Raw genomic sequence first — 23,004 nt, forward strand, 5'->3', positions numbered from 1 at the left:
TCAGTAGCTGAACGCCCCTGGGTAAAACCCAGCTGTTTGGTGAGTAACTGTGTAGTGAATTATTATTACAGATATACAGAATGAAAGCATATCTCTCAACATGTACATTCAAGTTGTCGATAATGATGTAACACAGATAAGATAACATCTTGTTAAGATAACTAATGCTAAGATAAATACATCACAATAACTGTTAGATTAACACACAACAAAATAACAACCGCGAGCGCTCCTTTTAGGGCGGGTTGATCGTAGCAAAACAGTGAGGGTATTCCTGAAGGAACTGTAAGTATCTTTTATTATAATATCTATATTTTAAATTGTATTTCGTAAAAAAATTCAGTACCTTAACGTAACTAGAGGACCCGGTGTTGAGTGAAACGACTAGCTTTGTGTTTCTGAAATAAACAATTTTGTAATTATTTATGTTTAAATAAAACACTGTGAAAGGATTAAAACGCGTGTAATTGTAACTGTGTTTTTACATTAGATGTTTGCGTAAAGTTACATTTTTATTTAAGTTAAACCGACGTTTCAAGACCTTTCCAGATGTCGTTTTCAGGGGGACTGAACATAGTTATATATATAGAACACGCGTTTTGATCATTTAAAAGTGTTTTATTTAAATGTGTAACACTCGCGGTAATCAAAGAAAATACAATTATTTATGTATCAAGGACCATTTCGATACTGTTCTCTATTTAGAACTAGTAGCCATAAGTCACTAGGTATCTTTTTCACAATTTGATTTATTTATTGTTTCACAAAAAGTATTTATTCTAATTAAAAAGCAAATAAATGTAATGAACAAAGTACCTATGTACAAAAAAGTTTTAGCATCTGGAGCCAATCAAGGAGTTATCTGTATTTCGACAAACATACCCAAGTATTTTTATTTATTTATAGAACTATTGCAATATTATATTTTGTTCTTAATAGCGTAACTTTTTTAATGGCCTTAGTACCTAACAATGCAATACCCAGCTATTTGTATAGACTAAGAAATCACATGCAAACATTACGTAAAAAAGGTACTAAAACTTTGGTACCGGCAAACATTCACTAGAAAATAACAATTGCACTTATATAATAATTTTCCTGCGATATAACAGGAATCACCTACCTACATTACATGGATTGGTATTTTTAACTTGACTTTTCAATGGAAAACTCTAGTTATTGCTCTCGCTATATAAATATTTCGGATTACGTATGTGTTCTATTCTATGCTATTCTGCAATACTCTTAAAGTATCCTGTATCCTGAGGATCTGAACATTATTAATTTTAATTAACGCTTTGGTAAAACTTGTCTATGAAAGCATCTTGTACTTAAGTACTTTATCTCTGAATAGATTTAAATAGCACTTATTGCGATTGCTTTATTAAATGGGGTACTTAGAAGTTGGAAAATTATTGGAATAGTTTTTATTATGGAATATTATTCAAAGAAATTAACATCTTGTCTGTTGCTTCTCAATATATTCTTGATAATGTAATGCATGTTCATAGGCACATAAGTGAATTTGCCAGAAAATGTCATAACCATAATGTTAACACCAGGAACAGACATAAACTTATGATGCTAACTCGGCTAAGTCGAGTTAGTAAGTTTTGTGGGGCAATGTATATGCTTTTACAACAAGATCCCAGAAAATGTTCAAAACAAAAGTATTACGTTATTCAAAAGAATTGTTAAAAAACGTTTGTGTGGTAAAGGTTACTATAACATAAATGACTTTCTTAATGATACCACAGATTGGGAATGGAGTGATCGCCCTCAGGCTATTAAATAATAAGTTTAATTGTACAATATTAATTTGTAAACATATTTATTCGATGAAAAAAAAGCCCGCTGAGTTTGCTGCGCCCATGCTTCTGAGGCATTCATTTTGGAATGGGTGGTAGTTTTTGACTTTCAATTAGTGATGTGACATCCTATTTTGAATAAAAATATTTGAATTTGAATTTTGAATTGGCATTAGAATTATGATTCAATTGCTGACAACTAGGTTTTACACTGTAGGTAAAGATAAAATCCAAAAGTAGGGATTTTGTTAGTGTAGGAAGATAGTTAAAAGAATTAGTCTTATAGAATACTAGTTTTTACCCGCCACATCGTCCGCTTGGATTACACATACGGACATACAAACTGCCGCGGTTAACTATACATTGCTTATTTTAATACATCTTTATAAACGACTTTATTTTGTTTTTCTATCCTTTGCTAAAACATAAAGATTTTACGGGTTTGATATACGTGAGCTAGAGTTTCCTGTTGTAAAAACATTTTTTTTCTTAAAGTAGGTACTTCTCTAAATTTTAAGCATTCTATGTTTGTACTAAATGCTAGAACATTTATTTTTATTTCTTTTCAAGTGCTTAAATACAAATTAAATTGTATTTACCCAAAAAAACCCTCCACGCCATTAAATGGTTGTTTTCTAAGCTCTGGACTGTCTCTGTACTGAATTTTATCAAAATCGGTTCAGTGGTTTAGCCGTGAAAGCGTAATAAACAAACTTTCATTCACATTTACAATATAAGTATGGCTTTCATCATGACTAGTCAGTTTTTGTAACAAAATATTTGAATATCGGAGCTTTTCCTTAATATTGAGTAATAAAGGTCAAATAATTGAAATTTTCAAGTTGTGAAGGGTAATTATGCATTAATATGATGACTTGTTTGGAATTACTGTTGTGATTCCAATCTAAATTCGTATCGCATCAAACAATTATATGCTGTAGAAAAGTAAAATATCTAACTTAATTAAAATGATAAGGATTAATATCGTATTTCTGTAAACAGCTTTTACATTACCGCTTTATAACTGCCAATTTTCTAAAGAATTAAGATGGATACAGTATATTTTCGTTAAGAGATAGACATATGCCATCGCGGGTTTGTCTGTATACCTATATAAGATACCTACACAATTCCATTATACATATTTTCGTTAAAAGCTTCCAGACGGCTTAGTTTACTCCAACAGCTCCAACAAAATATGTCGTTAATTTACACAAAAATGAATAAAAAGAACATATCAAATAATATACTAAAACCGTCCTCGAGAACCACGCTATCCATTGGTGAAATAGCATGAAAATCGGTACAGATCTTTTTGAGTTCATCGCGAATAGTCGCGGCGGAGGACTTTGTTTTATATAATGTAGCGATTTTCCGACACCTCCAACAAATATCGTTAATGTATTCAAAAACTTAACAAATTATATATATATTTTTAAATGAAAATAAGGGACAAGACGAGCAGGACGTCCAGCTGATGGTTATTGATACGCCCTGCCCATCAAATGCAGTGCCGCTCAGGATTATTGAAAAACCCAAAAATTCTGAGCGGCACTACAACAGCTGCTCTCATTACCTTGGGACATAAGTTGTCAAAAGTCTCATTTGCCCAGTAATTTCACTAGCTACTGCGCCCTTCAGACCGAAACACAGTAATGCTTACACATTACTGCTTCACCGCAGAAATAGGCGCAGTCTTGGTACCCAAACCTAGCCGGCATCCGGTGCAAAGGAGCCTCCCACTGGTTTAGCCTCACACTTACACTCAGCTAAGTTTTACATAAGTCTTAGTATGCTCTATAAATCTCAGCCTTAGAGCTAGCTTCGCAATTGAGTACATCATCTAAATAAATTGTAATTTAAAGGAACCAGGAACAATTAAAGAAAACAAGTTAGCCTGTTTAAAACTAACTTCAAATAAACACACAAATGACCCGTTAATTGTAAACTGCGCCATTCTGAGCCACTCCAGAAATTATTAATCGCAGAAATTTCGAGAACTACTTTAACAGTTGTTCGAAGACGAAGTCATAAAATATTTTAATGGGCGATACATAATGATTTTAAAGTTCTGGAGCATCTTATAACTTAACACCGTGTTCGCTGTCATGAATAGCAAACTACATCGGTCGTTTGTTATTCATGGCTCTTATAAATACTTTATCACACTTACACATATAATATTTCGTATCGTTTGCGTATGATATTACATTTGGGACTTGTTTTTGTTAGTTGTGGTTGTCGTTCGTATTCATCATCATCATTTCAACCGGAAGACGTCCACTGCTGGGCCTCAAAGGCCTCCCCAAAGATCGCCAAGACGATCGGTCCTGCGCTGCCCTCATCCTATTACGGTGATCTTGACCAGTCCGTCGGTACATCTTGTGTGGGGCTTACCAACAAAGTGTCTGTGTGAGGCAAAGATTATACACTAACAAAATACCTATATATATATATATATACACTCTTCTGACAAAAAAACTACGTCTTCCGGTATGTGGTCGCTATTCGAGGATTTTCTGCCCCAACGGCCATCGAGACTGTCCGTCGAGCTATATGCCCAATGCTATCTTAATATATGTAAATCTCGTGTCACAATGTTTGTCCTCAATGGACTCCTAAACTAATACCCACCCTTATTTATAATTATTTTTATTTCCAATATTTGTTTTGTTTGGACATATTTTCTGTGAGAGTATTTTTGACGCGCGGTTTGACAGTTCTGCTGTGAAACAATTTCATTATAACCCCGATTATAACAACAGGGAAATAATTCTTGACGTTTTCAAATATTATTGGCAAATTCCTATAAAATAGTATTTTTTTTATTATCTACAGAACAACGTCTGTCGGGTCAGCTAGTTTTTGTATAAAATATTGAATAGGAAACGCATTTAGAAAAGTAACTGATTGCGAATTGTAGCATCTGTTGAACTCGTTAGATCTTTGACCGGCGATGTTTAACAAAAGAAGTACTAAATAGGTGTTTGACCCATGCATGAGGATACAGGGTGTATGAATAACTCATTCATCCATTCGCATCTTCGTTTTCGTTTTAGTTCGCATTTTCTACTTTGCCTATATAACAATATAACCAATAAAATACAATAAAACGAATGTTACAATAAAGTCTAAAGACAATAATTAAGGCATCAATCCTAGCCTTATACTAGCTTGTCATCGTATTTCTGTCAATAAAAGTATTTAAAAAAATCTAAAAGTTCAGAATAAAAGACTCACTGTAAATGAAATGAAATATTTCATTTACACTGGCCTGTAAAACGAAGTATCACACTTTTAAAATTACACAAAACTTTCGAAATAAAAGGACTCAAAAAGCGTTTAACTTTGCATATAAAAACTTAATAGCCGGTAACTTTTTTTAAATAATGGCTGAATTTTTTTAAGACTTAAAAATCCTTGTCGACTGAAAATTTTATTATTCATATTTTAGTTTCTGATTTTTGTTATTTTTTATTGATCTATGAGTCTTGTTACAAAAGTTAAGTTAGCATATAAACTTTATTTATCATGCCTCTCACCAGATTAACGTAATAGCATCATGACTTTAACAGACGTTCGAGCGAAGGTACAAAGAAACTGAAAACCATCTAACCACCTTGTATTGGCAGGCCCAGGTATACTAATGTCCGAGAAGACCGTTATATTGTTTTGACCGGTAATTGATTCCACAAAGTGTCTGTGCACGGCAAAGATTATACATTTTTAAACTTTTATCATCGTGGAACTTCAACATTGTAATTATTATGACGGGTACTCACGATATATATTTGTGACCGCGATTCATGCAATTGGATCAAAGTATCGGCATCTAATATATAAAATACTAGCTGACCCAGCAAACGTTGTATTGCCGATATTAAAATCGCGATACAAAATAAACTGTTGATCGTAGATGGGTGAAAATTTGAAGTTGTATGTATTTTTTAATGCTGACTCATAATCAAACAAATTTAAAAAAAAAATTCAAAAAAATTAAAAAAAAAATTCGTGTGGACCACCCTTAACATTTAGGGGTATGAAAAATAGATGTTGGCCGATTCTCAGACCTACTCAATATGCTCACAAAATTTCATGAGAATCGGTCAAGCCGTTTCGGAGGAGTACGGGAACGAACATTGTAACACGAGAATTTTATATATAAGATATATCGTGAGTACCCGTCATAATAATCACAAAGATTATACACTAACAAAATACCTATATATATATATATATATACACTCTTTTGCAAAAAAACGGGCACCTAGGTTAATTAATAGCCTATTTCACTGGCATCCTCAGATTATTTCATAATTCTAAGTAGCTTGTATCATCATAATACATTAAATAAATAATCAAAAAGTAGTTTCCATCAATTTCGTCATTACATGATCCCAGAGTCTAAACATCTAGGTTTTGTTCTAAACTCTGTGGCTAAACTTACAGCTTGTATTTGTCCGGGCATGCTATCGATGCTATTCTTCTTTCTAGTGTACGTAATACGCTCCCACTGCGCAGCAATTACATTCCTTAGCTTCCTGATATCTTGCGGAGCGGGCTGCACCGAAATTACTCTTTGTTCTAGAACATCCCATAACAAATGTACTCTATGGCATTTAGGTTGGAACTTCGAGCTGGCCAATCTAAACGACGAATCCCTACCTCTTGAATATACGCTTCCACATCGCCAGAACGGTTTGTGCGAACATTATTATCCATAAAAATTCAATTATCTTCAAGAACCATTAATGCGGGTTGTACTTAAGGAATTAGGACTTCTGATATGTACCGGTGTGCATTCAGAAAGCCGTTTTCTTTAAAAACTAACTCCGTACGGTCTAATACATTAATCGCTGCCTAAAATATAACTGAGCCTATACTAGAAGGGGCTATTTCTTCAAAACGCACTTCTGTGAAACCTTCCCCTTGCCTTCCCACAATTCGCCGACGTCGGTCCCCACATATAATGATATTCTGGCTTCATCCAAGAATTATTTTCTCTTCCCAGTCCTCTTGTGTCCATGTCGCACAATTTCGAGTGAAGCTAAGTATAGCAACTCTGTGCTCGCGGAGTAATTTAGGAGCACGGACTGGACGGCGACTACATATATTGGCAGCAAAAAGCCTCCTCCTGACAGTCTGTAAGCTGGTTTGCACACCTCTCACTTCACCTCTAGAGTCTTTTTAAGGTCGACATAAGAAGATTTGCGATATCTCAATGCCTGGTTCACCAGGAAACGGTCATCTCGAGCTTCCGTGTTTGGTTTTCTTCCAGGCCCAGGCCTTTTACTGACGGAACCAATCTCTTGATACCATTGCCAAGTCCTCTGGACAGTCAAGCAGCGCTAAAATTTTTAAAAGCACAACAATTAGGTTATCAACTGTAAAGTAGATCCTATAGATGAAGCCACAACCTGAGAGTTGAACCAGACATACAAGATTTATCAAAGATATTTCACTCAAACTGTTGGCTCAGTGGAAGAGCGCTCGCACGGAACGCGAGAGGTCGCGGATTCGCGGCCAGCATCATTCATAAATTTTATTTTCAAATTTAATTAGTGGTTAAACTGCTGTGGTAAAAAAATATACACGAGCAAAATGAAGGGCGGCCGTTAATTTGAAGTAAAATTACAATAACTCATTTATTTACTGTTCCTTCTTACTCCATAGTTAATTACCTTCGGAGGGTGAGCAAAGTTTCGATAAACAGAGAAGAATAATAAACGGCCGTAGGCGGCACTTGGTAAATGCTCAGTAAAATTATTCAAGTACAGCGACATAAATCTTATATTAGGGAACTATATAGGGTTGTTACGAAAAATAATTTATTTTTATTTCCCTGTATCGATGAAATATTTGCAGATATTATTATTATGGGTTTAGGTGTTGTTGAGACATTTATTCGATTCCCGGTACTTCATTAATGATTTCACTTAATGATAGTGATAATCTAACATGGAAAAATCGCATACAATTTTTTTTAGCTTACTGTCTTAAACAGCATAGTATGTCTATCAAATTATGTCTCATATAATTATATTTTATGTGAATGATGTATCTACTGAGTGCATTATTGTAAATATTGTGGTGCGGGTTACCTAGTTAAAGCTTGATTATGAAATTTATAATTAACAAGAAATACACGTTATATTTTGTGAATCTTCTTTTCTGTACGATGCATTTAAATCAAATCAAATCAAAATCAAAAATATTTTTATTTCATAGGTAAATCATATTAAAATTGAAATATGACATTTATTTTCATACTCTCATTCGGAGGGCAGATACCTTAGAGAATAATGAGCAAGAGACTCTAAACAGATTTGGTATTACAAGTTCTTATTTTAAATACAAATCATTTCAGTTACAATATATAATGCAAAATGATACAACAAAAATACTCAAACGTCAAAAACTAAATGGCTTACACGTAAGTCAAAAAAAATTTAATTAGTAATTATAAAACAAGAGTTAATGAGTACAGAAGATGCATCAATCCACACATACCGTAAATAAATAAGTATAGATAGGTACACATTAATCAGGCTCATCTACCATTAATTGAATACAACTAGGATTTGGTAGTTAAGAATTAAAATATAAGTTTAATTCATAAAAAGATATTAATATTTTGTGTATCAACTACATGTTTTCAAACCATAACGGCTTGATAAATTGCCTTACATTTAAGTTAAACGTTAAAGTTATAACAATCAAAAATTAAATATAACAAAAAAATATATATAAAAAGGCTCTATTAAAGAATAACTTAACAATGTAACATGGAAGAAATACTTATTCGCCTGAACTAACAGTTCTTTAGCTTGTATTTTTGCTTAGTGACCTTTAAGTTAATTTAAGCCCAACTCTGTGTTTTGGAAGGTCATTGTAAAATGTTTCGCTCAGTCATGTATGACTTTTTGATTTTACTGAGTTGGAAGAATGACACTATATGTTTCTCTTTGCTTAACGTTTTTAAATAATGGACATAAGACGCTTTCTTAAATCTACTCATTTTAAATTAATATTTATAAGTTCTAATGAACAGGAATATTTTAACGCAACAATCAAAATAACTATTTCTTGAAAGTGTTGTTTTAATGATTCCCGATTAGATAATTGAAACAACTAGAAGCCGTCGCGTCATAAATATAAGTAAATATCAAAGGTAAATATTTATATTGTATCAGCTCTGTATAAATCACGTCTCGCACACATTAAGTGACTTCGTCTATACAGAGCCCTATGTATACACAGGTCTTAAATTATTAAGAATATTTGACTGCGAAAAGGAGCGCTCCTCCAGTCTCAGTCGTATAGTGAACAGGGATCGCGTGGGCACCTCTCGAGTAACAAACGCCCATTAAAGTATAATCATTCAATAGAAATATATCCGTAAGACGCAATGACTAAATAGAAGTGCTCTATTCTTTGTTTGTGACCCGATCTGTGAACGTTTCAAATTCGAATGAACTACGCAAATGGTTTTATTAACTGCCAGTGAGTTAGACTAAAAATTTTTTATGTAGTGTTGACTTTTTTCGCATTATCACAGTGGATCCATTTGTAAAAAGGAAAATGAAAATTTTCAAAAAGAAGCTCCGCTTTTCGATAGTCCGAAGCTGCGTTTAAATTCGTTGATAGCGAAACGAGAGTATTAAAGAAATATATCACATATCAGCTGCGAAATTCTGAGGTGAGTTAAAATAATACTAATTATTCAGCCATAGAGTTTATCGATTTATGTGGTTTTGTAAGAGATAAATGTAATTAGTGTTTGGGGGGGGGGGCTTCCATTTCTACAATCGCTGATTGATTATATTTGTTTAACATCCACCAGAATGAATCTTTTTCAAAACTAATAATTCTTCTTAATAATTCTTCTGAACATTTATGTTAGCAACTGAAATCCTCGTAAGCAGCTTAGCCGATTTTTATATTTATTCAATGATTGGGTAAAATAGTTTGGTTGGTTTTCTGAACCGAAAGGTGGGCGCTGTGATGGAAGTTCTAGAAAGAACCATGGCAAAATATATGGCTATATTATTCATATAATCCTTGAGCGTCTACGAATATCATACTTACAAGTAATCATTTCAGCCGGAAGACGTCCACTGCTCGACAATGGCCTCTAGACTTACAATTCATAAGATATAGAGATGCCTGCTTTCTTCAGAACTAGTGTAAAGATCTGCCTATGACTGGATTAAAACTAAATAAATCATTCATTTCCTGTCAAAAACTATAAAACAGTAAAACATAATCTACTCGTCATTTGGTTCTTTTTATTAAAAATTGTTAAAGTGCTGCAATAATCACGTTACATTGTAATTATTTAAAGCATGCTCAAAGTTTTGATTCCGTCTATAAATATGGTCCAACAATGGCGCTGTATTCAAATTACTGGACTAATGTGATTTTTTTTATGTAAATATGGGACGAGACGAGCAAGATTTTCAACTGATGGTAATTGATACTTCCTGCCCATTACAATGCAGCCGCTCAAGAATCTTGAAAAACCCAAAAAATTTTGAGCGGCACTACGACTGCGCTCGTCACCTTGAGACTTAAGATATCAAGTCTCATGTGCCGAGTAATTTCACTAGCTACGATGCCCTTCAGACCGAAACACAATAATGCTTACACATTGCTGCTTCACGGCAGAAATAGGCGCCGTTGTGGTACCCATAATCTAGCCGGCATCCGGTGCTAAGGAGCCTCCCACTGGTAAATCTGATGTTTCACAGTGCTATTGCGATGCCGCGTAAAACATACAATAAGGGCTTTAAACCGTCTCGTCACTTATTCTTATAAAATATAAAAAAAAACACAAGAAAAAAAAATACACACCAACAAAACAGTAGCTCGTTTCCTATAGAATTATAAACATTGTCTTTTTTTTTTAATGGTATAGGAGGACAAACAAGGTCACCTGTTGTTAAGTGATCACCGCCGCCCACAATCTCTTGCAACACCAGAGGAATCACAGGAGCGTTGCCGGCCTTTAAGGAAGGTGTACGTGCTTTTTTTGAAGGTACCCATGTCGTATCGTCCCGGAAACACCGCACAAGGAAGCTCATTCCACAGTTTTGTAGTACGTGGAAGAAAGCTCCTTGAAAACTGCAATGTGGAGGACCGCCACACATCCAGGTGGTGAGGATGATATCCTAACTTGTGGCGTGTCGTGCGAAGGTGGAATTCGGCGGCAGGAATCAGGTTAAACAGCTCTTCGGAACACTCCCCGTGATAAATGCGGTAGAAGACGTACAATGAAGCGACGTCTCTACGCAACGCCAAGTGATCCAGCCGTTCACAGAGCACTGGGACCCCGACAATTCGAGCTACTCTGCGTTGCACGCGGTCAAATGGATTGAGCTGATACTGGGGTGCGCCAGACCAGAGATGACAGCAATACTCCATGTGTGGCTGGACCTGCGCTTTGTAGAGCGCTAGTATGTGGGCCGGCTTGAAGTATTGCCGTGCTCTATTAATGACGCCCAGTTTCTTTGAAGCCAATTTGGCTTTGCCATCCAGATGACCATGAAATTGGCAATCGCTCGAGATTTCGAGACCCACTATTCCGATACTAGGCGAGGCTTTGAGGGAAGTGTTGTCGAAGAGCGGTGATACGACAAATGGGGTTTTTTTAGTGGTAAAAAAAGCGCAAACTTGAGTCTTCTGGGGGTTAAATTGGAAAATTAAATTGGTTAAATTAAATTGGACAAGGTTCAATTTTCCCCATTCCGCCACCTTTTCAAGAGAGGACTCGATAGAAGACACAAGTTTCTCCCAGCACTGGTCGACGATTTCCCGAGAGAGACCTGCATGGCCCGAATGTTGGAGGTGTCCAACATATCATTGATATGCAGAAGAAACAGCGTGGGAGACAGCACACAGCCTTGGGGCACTCCAGCATTCACGGGCTTCGGGTTCGAGCAATATCCGTCGACAACGACCTGTATACTGTGCCCAGTGAGGAAGCTGGAGGTCCACTTGCACAAGCTCTCGGGAAGCCCAAATGATGGAAGTTTGGAGAGGAGCGCCTTGTGCCATACACGATCAAAGCTTCGCTATATCCAGGCTAACTGCCAGGCCTTCCCCCTTGCTTTCAATAGCCGCAGCCCATCTATGTGTTAGGTATACCAGAAGATCACCTGCCGACCGACCATGGCCAAACCCGTATTGTCGGTCGTTGATCAACTGGTGACCCTCTAGGTATACCAAGAGCTGACGGCTAATTATGCTCTCCATGATTTTGCAGAGCAGGGAGGTAATAGCAATAGGCCTGTAGTTTGCCGGATCCGAACTGTCTCCTTTTTTTTGGATCGGATGGACAAGGGCTGACTTCCATGAGTCAGGGACTACGCCTTTAGAATAAGAGTGCCGGAATAAACGCGTTAGCACCGGCGTCAACTCAGGGGCACACGTTCTAAGCACGATTGGAGAAATGCCATCCGGCCCGCTCGACTTCCTGACGTCCAACGAAAACAGAGCTCGCGTAACAGTTTTCTGTCTGAACTGTACTTCAGGCATAGAGCTCTGACACCGCGGGATGGTCGGCGGTGTTTTTCCGTTGTCGTCAAGAGTCGAGTTGGAGGCGAAAAGAGTGCACAAGAGATCGGCTTTCTCTTTTGCCGTATGGGCCAGGGTGTCATTCTTCATGTGCAACGGCGGCATGGACGGCTGGCTGAAGTTACCAAGAGCAGCTTTCGACAACGACCAGAACTTGCGGGTTCCGGTCTGGTTACTGGAAAGCTGCTCGCCGATTTTGACGACGTGTTTTGACTTTGCACGGGTGATTTGCCGCTTGAAAAATCTGGAGGCACGGTTGTATTTCCTCCTAAGAACTATGCAGTTCAGATCCTTTGTGCCCAGCGCCGCAACCCAAGCTCGATACGCCTGTTTTTTGCAGTCAGATGCTGCTTTAACTGACGCATCGAACCAGGGCTGTGATCTGCCACCGATGGGTACTACAGAGTTTGGTATAAAAATATTCATACCCTGTAGTATCACATCGGCTACTGCAAGGGCGCAGGCACTAGGATCATCCGAAGGGAAATAAACCCTGCCCCAAGGGTATGATGCAAAAAAGGAACGCATCCTATCAAAATCTGCTGACTTGTAGTGCCATACGCAGCGGGTCGCTGGTGGTCTGCGACGTTGGCGTCGAATAGGCACTACACTCCTGACCAGGTAATGGTCGGACGTTCCGAGAGGGGCGTCAACCTGGTAACCATCGGGATGTGTAGTCAGCAGAAGATCCAATAAGGACGGCATGTGACTATCCACATCCGGGAGCCGCGTTGGCGACTCAACCAATTGGGACAGACCATACGCCAATGCAAAATTATGCGCAGATCGCCCTGCGTAGTCTGTGGTACGTGATCCAAGCCATTCGGCATTGTGCCCGTTGAAATCACCCAAGACTACGATTTCAGCGGAGGGGATCTGTGCAAGCACGTCGTCCAGAGATGATCGGTTTCTGCGTTACCACTATGGGACCTGTAGACACACGCATAGATGCGGACGCGGTCCTCTAAATCTACGCGGAGCCAGAGAGTGGACAGGTCTCTACCCTCAAAATTGCCGAGATGGCGACAGCAGATATCCTCCCTAACGTACACACATACCCCGGCATGAGGCAAAAAATTGTGCTCAATTTTGTACCCGGGGTACGTGAAATATGACGTATCCCTAGGTCGAGATATCTGCGTCTCCATAAGGAAACACAAGGCCGGCTGCGCCGTCTCAAGGTGGTGGTGAAAGGCGTTTAAGTTGGAGTAAATTCCCCTGATGTTACAAAAGTTGGCCTCCGGTCCTCGACACTAACCTATGCGAAACATAGCGGCACTAGGCCGCTACTTCACGCCGGTATTCTGTACGAGTGTGGTAATTAGCCCGGACGAGTCTGGCCCGATTGTGCTGACGTCGAAAGACGACAGCGTGACTCTCCCACTTCTAAAAAGCCCTTTGTCGCCTCTTACGACACCCATGGACCTGGGACTCCCCTATACTTTTTACGCCCCGGGAAAAGTACAGGGTAAAACACATTGTCACAAAACACATTGTCACAGCAGGATTTAAACCCACGGTTTCCGCATTCCGTGTGATTACTTAAACTAACTTAACTGCACACTCCTAATGCTCTAAGAATAACGCTGATTAGTAAATTACAAACTGGAATTCCATTACAATTGCAATTACAAAAATGTAAAAGACAATTTAAAAGCATAACTAATTATAAATACGTTTTTATAACATACATTTATACAATATAACAATAGAACACTGCAAGAAGGACGAGGAGGGTGAAAAATTTTTTTTTATTTCTTTATAAATTAAAACATTAGCTGAGTTTTGAGAGAAAATATTGATTTATTTTATTATTTACTTACTGTCAGGTAACCTATATGCTCGGTTGTCCTCCTCTTCCATAAAAAAAGTGTATGTGCACTTATGTATGCACGCTAGAAGTTATACTTCTTTGGCCTAACAAAGCAAAAATCCTTAAAATTATTTATTCCTCGTGCTTGTTTGTAGAAAGAACAATATTGTAAAAATCTTGTAACGATGGTTTTGACAATTAAATGTTCAATAACGGATACGGCTGTACGGGCTTGAACCCTTTGCCTTTACTAATAATGGACGAAGAAACAAAAAAAATAATAATGTATGTCGCAAACGTCAGAAAATTTTAGGAACAGACTTCACCCTGTTACTCTTGTGTTACAGAGATGCGTCCGCATCTTAAAACTTCACTCTAATCATTTTTTCATAAAAGAAGTATAACATCAAAAACTGTGTAGAACCTAACAAATTAAATTTTAAGAACGATGCGGGACTCGAACCCGCGACCTCTTCCAATGAGCCAACCCTTCGAGTGACGTAAAGTTTATAAATCTTGATATGTCTTTGTTCAACTCTTAGGTTCTGGCTTCATCTACAACAGGATCTACTTTACAGTTGATACCCTGCTCAACTCCAATGTTTGCATATTAGAAAATTGACTTGAGATGTTGCTCTTTCGAATCTAAACAATTTGTTAATTTTTTTAAAAGTGATAAATGGTATCGTGAATCCGATTTGGTGCTGGATTTATCAGATACAATTATTATAAGATGAAAAAAATATTTGCCACAGTTTGGAAAGAACAGAGTTCAGATTGTTTGCAGATGTCTATGGGCGGCCGTTCTCACTTTCTAATAGATGAGTCAGTTACCCGTTTGCTACCTCTTGTAAGGAAATGATTTGTGCAAGTATATTTTTAATATGTCATCTTCTCAAAGTAACAAGATTATTCAAGCTGGGCATCATAAATAGAGCACGGTAATACTTCAAGCCGTCCCGTATTATAGCGGTCTACAAAGCGCAGGTCTGGCCACACTTGGAGTATTGCTGTCATCTCTGGTCTGGCGCACCCCAGTATCAGCTCGATCCATTTGACAATGTACACCGCATAGCTGATCGAATTGTCGGGGACCCAGTGCTCTGTGAATGGCTGGATCTATTGGAGTTGCGTAGATACGTCACTCATTATGTGTCTTCTACCGAAATTATCACGGGGAGTGTTCTGAAGAGCTGTGATGAGCTGATGCCTGCCGCCAAATTCCACCTTCGAATGGCACGCCACAAATTAGGATATCATCCCAACCATCTCGATCTAGGGCGGTCCTCCACAGTGCGGTTCTCAAGGAGCTTTCACTTCCACGAACTACAAAGCTGTGAAATGAGCTTCCTTATAACGTGTTTTCGGGACAGTACACACATTGAAGGCCTGCTGGCTTTTACGGAGCAATGCTCCTGTGATTCCTTTGGTGTTGCAGGATAATGTAGGCGGCGGAGATCACTTAACACCAGGTACTCACGTTTATACTCTTTTTTATAAAAAAAACTCAGCGTTATTTTTAACAAGGCCTTTTAAAAGTTTCGTTCAAAACAAACCGAGATACTCTCGGTTTGTTTTTATTATTACTGTTTGCTCTGGTTACTTGCCGAGTTATTTTCCGGTGGTGTCTTATATATGGTGTCTTTCCTAGTAAGTAAGTCAGTACTTTATTACATATAACTCCGTAGCATCCTGGTACGCATTCTAGGGTTATAAAACCATATAGAACTTTTAGAAATTTCAGGGCAACTCTTTACCAAGCATTTGACTTTAAATAATAGATTTCAACTTTAGAAGTTTTTTGAAGAGAAGAATCTTTGCAACACCCACAGTCCTTGTTTTGTAAAAATTATCTATGGATCTTATTTAACAAGAACCTTCCAAGTGCAGCCTTATCGTTATCATCTCATTATTGTTTTTTCTGTCATTACTTATATCAAATGTTTTATTTTTATATCTTATCATTCTATTATGATGCGCTGCGTGATTATGTTTGAGAATGGTTGTATTATATATAGTCGTTCATTTACTTTACAAAAAAAAAAAACGAAATTGTAAAGAACATTTTCATCATTAAGTTTTTTTATTACTTGTAAATAATACAGGCTGTTCAAAAAGAGTAACCGATATTTTTAGGTCAATAAAACATAAAGTAAAAGCATACCCTGTTGTACTATGAGTACAACAGGGTATGCTTTGTAAGTAAAAGTAACCACCATTTTATATTATTAAAAATACAAAGTTTAAAATTATTTGGTAAAGATGATGCTATTCAAATGATGACTGTACCACTGTTGACACTCTTTTAATCTTACACGAAGATTGGTGATGATAACACACTGATACGTAATCTTGGATTTTTCTGTCGTTTCCGCCGAGATAGACAAATGGGCAAAAGTTGGGGTTTTTGGAAGGCCAGTTAATATCTCCAAGACATTATCTTACTAAGAAATAATTCGTTAATAGCTGGAATTGATTAAAAAAAAATTAAAACAAAATTGAGGTGTCTCCCTCAATTTACGTTTAGGAAAGTAACAATAGACAAGAACAAGGGCTATGCCAGGATCGTTTATAGTATTGTCTGAGTTTCTTATGCACCCAGTATCGAAAATTTTGTTGAGAAACAGTCTTGGCTCAACTAAATTGTGCCAACAGTGTTAATCAATGACATTTTATACATATAGACAATGCACCTCATACAAAATCAAAGCCGAAATATGGCACATGCAACAAATGACACCATAATAAGCTATGTCTATACATTTCTGCGTTTACTCCAGTTTTTTAAAATATTAGTGGTTAATAGGCAGCAATGTAAACACTTTTTCAGTTTTACTTGCGTATTTTAAATTTAGAACCTGATTTGGACAGTGACATCAGTGGAGTAGCAGTTAAATATTTTTTTAAACCCAGACCAAAAAGAGGGTTCCTATAAGTTTTACGTTCGTCAGTCTGACCCTATTTTCGGATCCGGTAACCTTTAATGTTTTTTATTTAATGTGTTTTTTATTTAAACTTCAACCTTAAATTTTTATTCACATAAAATAATTAGTTAATCTGGTTCTTTAAATGTAAGGTACCTTGAATTAAATAAAATTCGTCTTTTAGACTTAGATATCTTTTCCAGGGTATCTTTTCGATATATGTAGTGTAAGCGGACACCAACATATCTAAATTGATGATTTCAATACTTTTAATATTAAAAAGTTTAATCATATGTTATTGAGCATGAATTTTTAAACGCTTAAATCTTTTAGTGGTGTATAAAATATAAATCAACCTCGAGGAAGTGATTCGAGCAAATGCTATTCGACTTATTTGGTTTGTAAAATTCTTCACATCTCTCTTGCTACCAACTGGCGTCAAATCTCTTTCGTGTGCGGGAAAGCTGAAAAATATTGGCTTTTACATATTTGTGATGTACATAAGTATCGATTATCACTAGATAACGATACTTCCGTGATAATGTGTAAATAGCACTAGTATGTAATTGTTCACGTTCTTGTAAACAAAAAAACAAACGACTTCAAAAACACTAGATATAATATGCACTAAATAGTATAAAAACAATCGCGTATTTTTATACAATCTAATTAATAAATCTAGGAACGATTATTGCTATTTTTGATTCGTTATCCTCCCGGCGCTCTCGGCTCCTCACGTCACGTGTGCGACTCAAGCACATCTCACCTATAACTATGTATGTAGGTAGTTACAAACCTACCATGGCTGACACCGAAACAAAAATCAAAATCAAATTCCAAAAATAACAATAATCGTTACTAGAATTCGATTTATTAATTAGATTGCATAAAAATAGGCAATTATTTTTATACTTTTTAGTGCATATTATATCTATTGTTTTGGAATAGTATTTTTAAGTCGGTTGTTTTTTTGTTAAATTTATGTTTTATTTTTAGATTTTTAGTGAATCTGATCTACACTAACTAATAATTTGTCTAAATTTGTGTAGATCTACTAAATTAATTTTAATGTTAATAATTTGCAATGCAGCAGTGAACGTAAGCACATTGCAATATTATTACAGACTGTTAGAAATTCTGCCACAGATACTGTAAGTCGTTTAGGAGTTCTATTGATCATCATATTTTACGACTTTTAGTTGACCATAACGACGTTACGGAAGGTGATTTAAATATCCGGAAAGAATAAAAAAAAGACTCGGCCTAGTATCGTTAATCCTAAGAATTGAAGAGTTCCGTTACTTTGTAATGGATCCCATAAGCAGAACCAAATTAAACTATCACCAAACTACCTTAAAAGTATAATCCTTTCCAAGAAAAAAACGGATTATCGAAATCGGTTGGCGCGATATTGAGTTATTCCTAAATTTGTTGCGCACATACTTATAGCAAATTTAAGACTTTCATGGTTTTCCCATGGTGTCAAATCTGTCGTGTCAAATCTGGACCCAATCAAGGGACCCGGGAACGGACACGGGAAGCACCAGCTTTCAAATTAAAAAGGAATAATCAAAATCGGTTCACCCAGTTGAAAGTTCTGAGGTAACAAACATAAAAAAAAACATACTGATTGAGAACCTCCTCCTTTTTTGAAGTCGGTTAAAAAGAGGGACTCTATTGTTTTCATTTCTGACTGTGTCCTTTCTTCTGTCCCATTCTGACAAGTGGGTCTTGTCTGGGGACTTGTCAATAATTGAACCATATTTAATGAAAATAATATTCGTTTTTATTAAATTACTTACGCTTCTTGCATATCAATCTTATATAAATAAAACAACATTACCGATGATAAGTCACGCCATCCTGTTTTGGGTCGTTAATGTATTATTTAAGTAGGTACTTTTTATAGCACACTTAGGCTTGTTGATAGACACACAGATGACACACGATTAAGGAGAAAAGTGTGCTCAAAGAATTGTCTTCCCGTTCCGCTGTCAGACTGCGAATGATATGTCCATATGTATGGAACGTCATATCATTGGTGTTAACATTCTTCATTCGTCGTTTTTCTATTTTATTTTAATGTTTTTTCATATTGTATTCTAATAAATATGACTCTTCTGGCTTGGGCACGGGGAAAGGCGCTGGTGTGGGTCGCCACTTGCGTCGACACTGGCTCCTTCTCATGTCCAAGTTACGGCAGTTGGTGCTGGGGCTGAAGCTTCGACTCCTGAAGACAGCAAGCGGCGCAAATATGTATCGACATATCGACATTGGTCAGTGAGTCATACAGCTTTGTGCCGTTTGCTGGCGAGACACTTGGCCCGTGGGGCCCAGAGGCGCGGAGAATGTACAAAGTACTACGACAATGTGACGATACGTCAGTTAGTTCAGTCAGTTAGCGCACGGAATGCGAGAGGTCGTGGTTTTGAGTCCCGCATCGTTCATAAAATATTGTTTTCAAACTTTATTTGTTTAATATAACTTCTGCATGAAACATAGAAGCAGAATCAAATACTCGCATTTTGTACTTTATCTATTTTTTTTTATATGAGGGGGGGGCAAACGGGCAAGAGGTTCACGGGATGGGGAGAGGTGAGGCAACCGCCCATGTACATCCACAACAACAGGTGTGTCAAGAAATGCGTTGCCGGTCTTTAAGGTGGGAGTATGCTTTTTTCTTGAAGGTCCCTAAGTTGTATCTGTTCGGGAAGACCGCTGCCGGTAGTTGATTCCACAAAGTGGTTGTGCGAGGCAAGAAATTTCGAACAAAACGCGTGGTTGTGGAATGCCAGACGTCTACGTGATGCGGATGGTACTTTGCACGTAATGTCCGGTGGTGGAATTCGGCCGCTGGAATCAACCCGAACAGCTCCTCTGAGCACTCCCCGTGATAAATGCGGTAGAAGATGCAGAGAGAACCCACATCTCTACGCAATGCTAGAGAATCAAGCCGATCGGAGATGACTTGATCGTAGATGATTCGAGCCGCGCTTCGTTGTATGCGGTCAAATGTAAGAAGCTGGTACTGGGGAGCACCCGCCCAGGGGTGAGAACAGTACTCCATGCGAGGCCGAATTTGCGCCTTATAAAGTTGCAGGCGGTGGCTTTTAGTGAAGTACTGTCTCGCCTTACTGAGTACACCAAGCTTTTTAGAGGCCAGTTTGGCCTTCTCTTCCAAGTGACCACGGAACTGAACGTCGCTCGATATATCGACGCCAAGTATGCCAATACAGGCTGTGGCAGTTAGAGGAGTGATCTCGAATCGAGGGAATACGACAAAGGGAGACTTTTTAGTGGTGAATGCACAAACTTGTGTCTTATTGGGGTTGAATTGGACTAAATTTTGTCGGCCCCATTCCGAGACTTTGCAAAGCATAGTCTCGATTTCAGACTCAAGTTTGTTCCGGTTCTCGTCGAGGCTATCCCGGGACATGTTGGCACGGCCGGTGTAGGAAGCATACCCTGTGCTGTCGTCTGCATAGCAATAAATATTGCTGGTTTGCAGCATATCATTTATATGCAGAAGAAACAGCGTAAGGGATAGCACACAGCCTTTAAACCCAGCGTTTATGGGTTTAAAGTCGGAGCATGCACCGTTGATAACAACCTTGATGCTCCGATCAGCCAAAAAGCTAGTGACCAATTTGCACAACTTCTCGGGAAGCCCATAGGATGGCAGTTTCGCTATAAGCGCGTTATGCCACACCCAATCGAAGGCCTTCGCTATGTCCAAACTCACCGCCAACGCCTCTCCCTTCGACTCAACCGCTTGCGCCCATTTATGGGTGAGGTATGCAAGAAGATCACCAGCTGAGCGACCCTGACGGAAACCGCACTGGCAGTCGCTGATCAGCTGGTGCCCCTCTAGGTATCCCAAGAGCTGGCGGTTGATGATCGACTCCATTACTTTGGAGAAAATGGAGGTAATGGCAATGGGGCGGTAGTTGGACGGATCTGAGCGTACACCTTTCTTAGGGATCGGTTGCACTAAAGCCGCCTTACATTATTTCGGGACTACGCCTGATGAGTAGAAGAGCCGGAAAAGACGGGTAAGGACCGGCGCCAGTTCCGGAGCACATGTACGCAGCACTATCGGGGGAATGCCATCGGGCCCGCTCGATTTGTGAATGTCCAAGGTGAGAAGCGCCTTAAGCACGGCACCATGCCGGATTTTCACCTCCGGCATATATGAATCGCAAGGCGGAATATGGCGGTGGTGGTGCACCTTGGTCATCCAGAGTCGAGTTGGACGTGAAGAGGGAGCCCAGGAGATCAGCTTTCTCATTCGCGTCATGGGCCAGCGAGTCATCATCCCTGTGCAGTGGCGGAATGGCTGGCTGGCAGAAGTTTCCTTGGACAGCCTTGGCAAGCGATCAGAACGCACGAGTTCCCGAGGGAGGGCGTGCAAGTCTCTCGCCAATTCTGCCAATGTGCTTTGACTTCGCGTCAGCAATTACTCTTTTGAAGGACCTGGAGGCATGATTGAAGTGTTTTTTAAGTTCGCTGGAATTCACATCCTTAGATACCACCGCATTGGCCCAAGCCTGATAGCACTCCTGCTTTCGGCGAGAGGCCATTTTGCAGGAGCGGTCAAACCATGGTTGGGATCTGCCACCGACAGGAACAGAGGAGGATGGAATGAAGAGTTCCATACCTTGCTGTACCACATCAGCAACAGCGTCAGCAGCGGCATCTGGATCTCCTAGCGCAAAAAAGATCTGCCTCCACGGGTAGGATTTTAAAAAAGCACCGCATCTCGTCCCACTCTGCAGACCTATAGTGCCACACGCGGCGACAGCCTAAGAAGCGGGGCCGTGTTAGGCGCGTGATCGGCACGGTGCTCCGGATCAGGCAGTGGTCCGACGATCCCAGAGGAGGGTCAACGGAAACTAGGTAGCCGTCCGGATGTGAGGTCAACAGAAGGTCCAACAGTGAAGGTGTATGATCTTGCACATCTGGGATTCGCGTTGGCGCAATAACCAGTTGCGTCAGACCATATGCTAAGGCAAAGTCGTGAACAGATCGCCCTGCATGATCGGTGGTACGTGAGCCTAGCCATTCGGCGTGGTGGGCGTTAAAATCGCCAAGAAACACGACCTCTGCAGTGGGGATCTGCTCCAAAACGGAATCGGTAAGATGAATCAGCCAGGGAGGATATCTGTGTCTCGGTTAAAAAGAGCAGGGCCGGCTTCACCGTCTCCAGGTGAAAGATGACAGCATTTAAATTTGAGCGAAGCCTCCTGATGTTGCAAAAGTCCACAGCTATTGTGGAGGAGGGTGGTTTGAGCCTCCTGCTCTGTTTGCCCCGAGTCAGCGCAGATTTAATAATTTGAGCCTCCTCCAGAATACGCGGGGTGGCCTGGGCAACCACTGTTAAGTACAGGCCCTAATTGTGGACGCCCAGGGACGGGTTCTCCAGGTCTGCATAGCCTGGTACCGTCCTGGAGTAGTATATTTTTAGTCCGTGCTGCCATTTGTATTTGGGAGGGGGGATGTAGGCCTCCGGATACCCCACTCACCGGACGAAACACAGCGGCATAGCCGCTATTTCACGCCGGTTCCGAGTGAGGGAGTGGTATTTCTCCGGGCGTGCCGGCCCAATTCGGTTGTGTCCGTGAGGCCAACATGGTGACCCAACATGGCACTACCACTCCTAAATTAAATTATTATTGCAATTAATTGAAGTTATTAATGCATTTACCCCAAGATATTGCCATAAAAAGTAATAATAAAAAACAATAATTAATATATTTGGGGTATAAAAATAGATGACGATCGATTCTCAAGCGTACCAAATATATCGTAAGTAAAATTTATCGTACTACAATAATCATTATATTCGATTGAAATCTTGTAACTCTATTGCGGATCTGTGGATGGA

The 23,004-nt window shown here is 38.9% G+C and overlaps 1 protein-coding gene across 2 annotated transcripts in view; it reads left to right on the top strand.

The window, feature by feature from the left end:
* Positions 1–212: 212 nt before the first annotated feature.
* The window catches only part of LOC126968132 (uncharacterized), a 122,125-nt gene continuing 99,333 nt past the window's right edge, over positions 213–23,004 (top strand). Inside the window, exon 1 of one of the 2 annotated variants that reach the window (XM_050813000.1) lies at positions 213–285. The gene's annotated coding sequence lies outside the window, so the exon portion shown is untranslated. Of the gene's footprint in view, positions 286–9,135; positions 9,508–23,004 lie in introns of those variants that run through there. The other variant, XM_050812998.1, reaches the window with a different exon arrangement.

This window comes from Leptidea sinapis, chromosome 14 (genome assembly GCF_905404315.1).
Source record: "Leptidea sinapis chromosome 14, ilLepSina1.1, whole genome shotgun sequence".
Taxonomy (NCBI): domain Eukaryota; kingdom Metazoa; phylum Arthropoda; class Insecta; order Lepidoptera; family Pieridae; genus Leptidea; species Leptidea sinapis.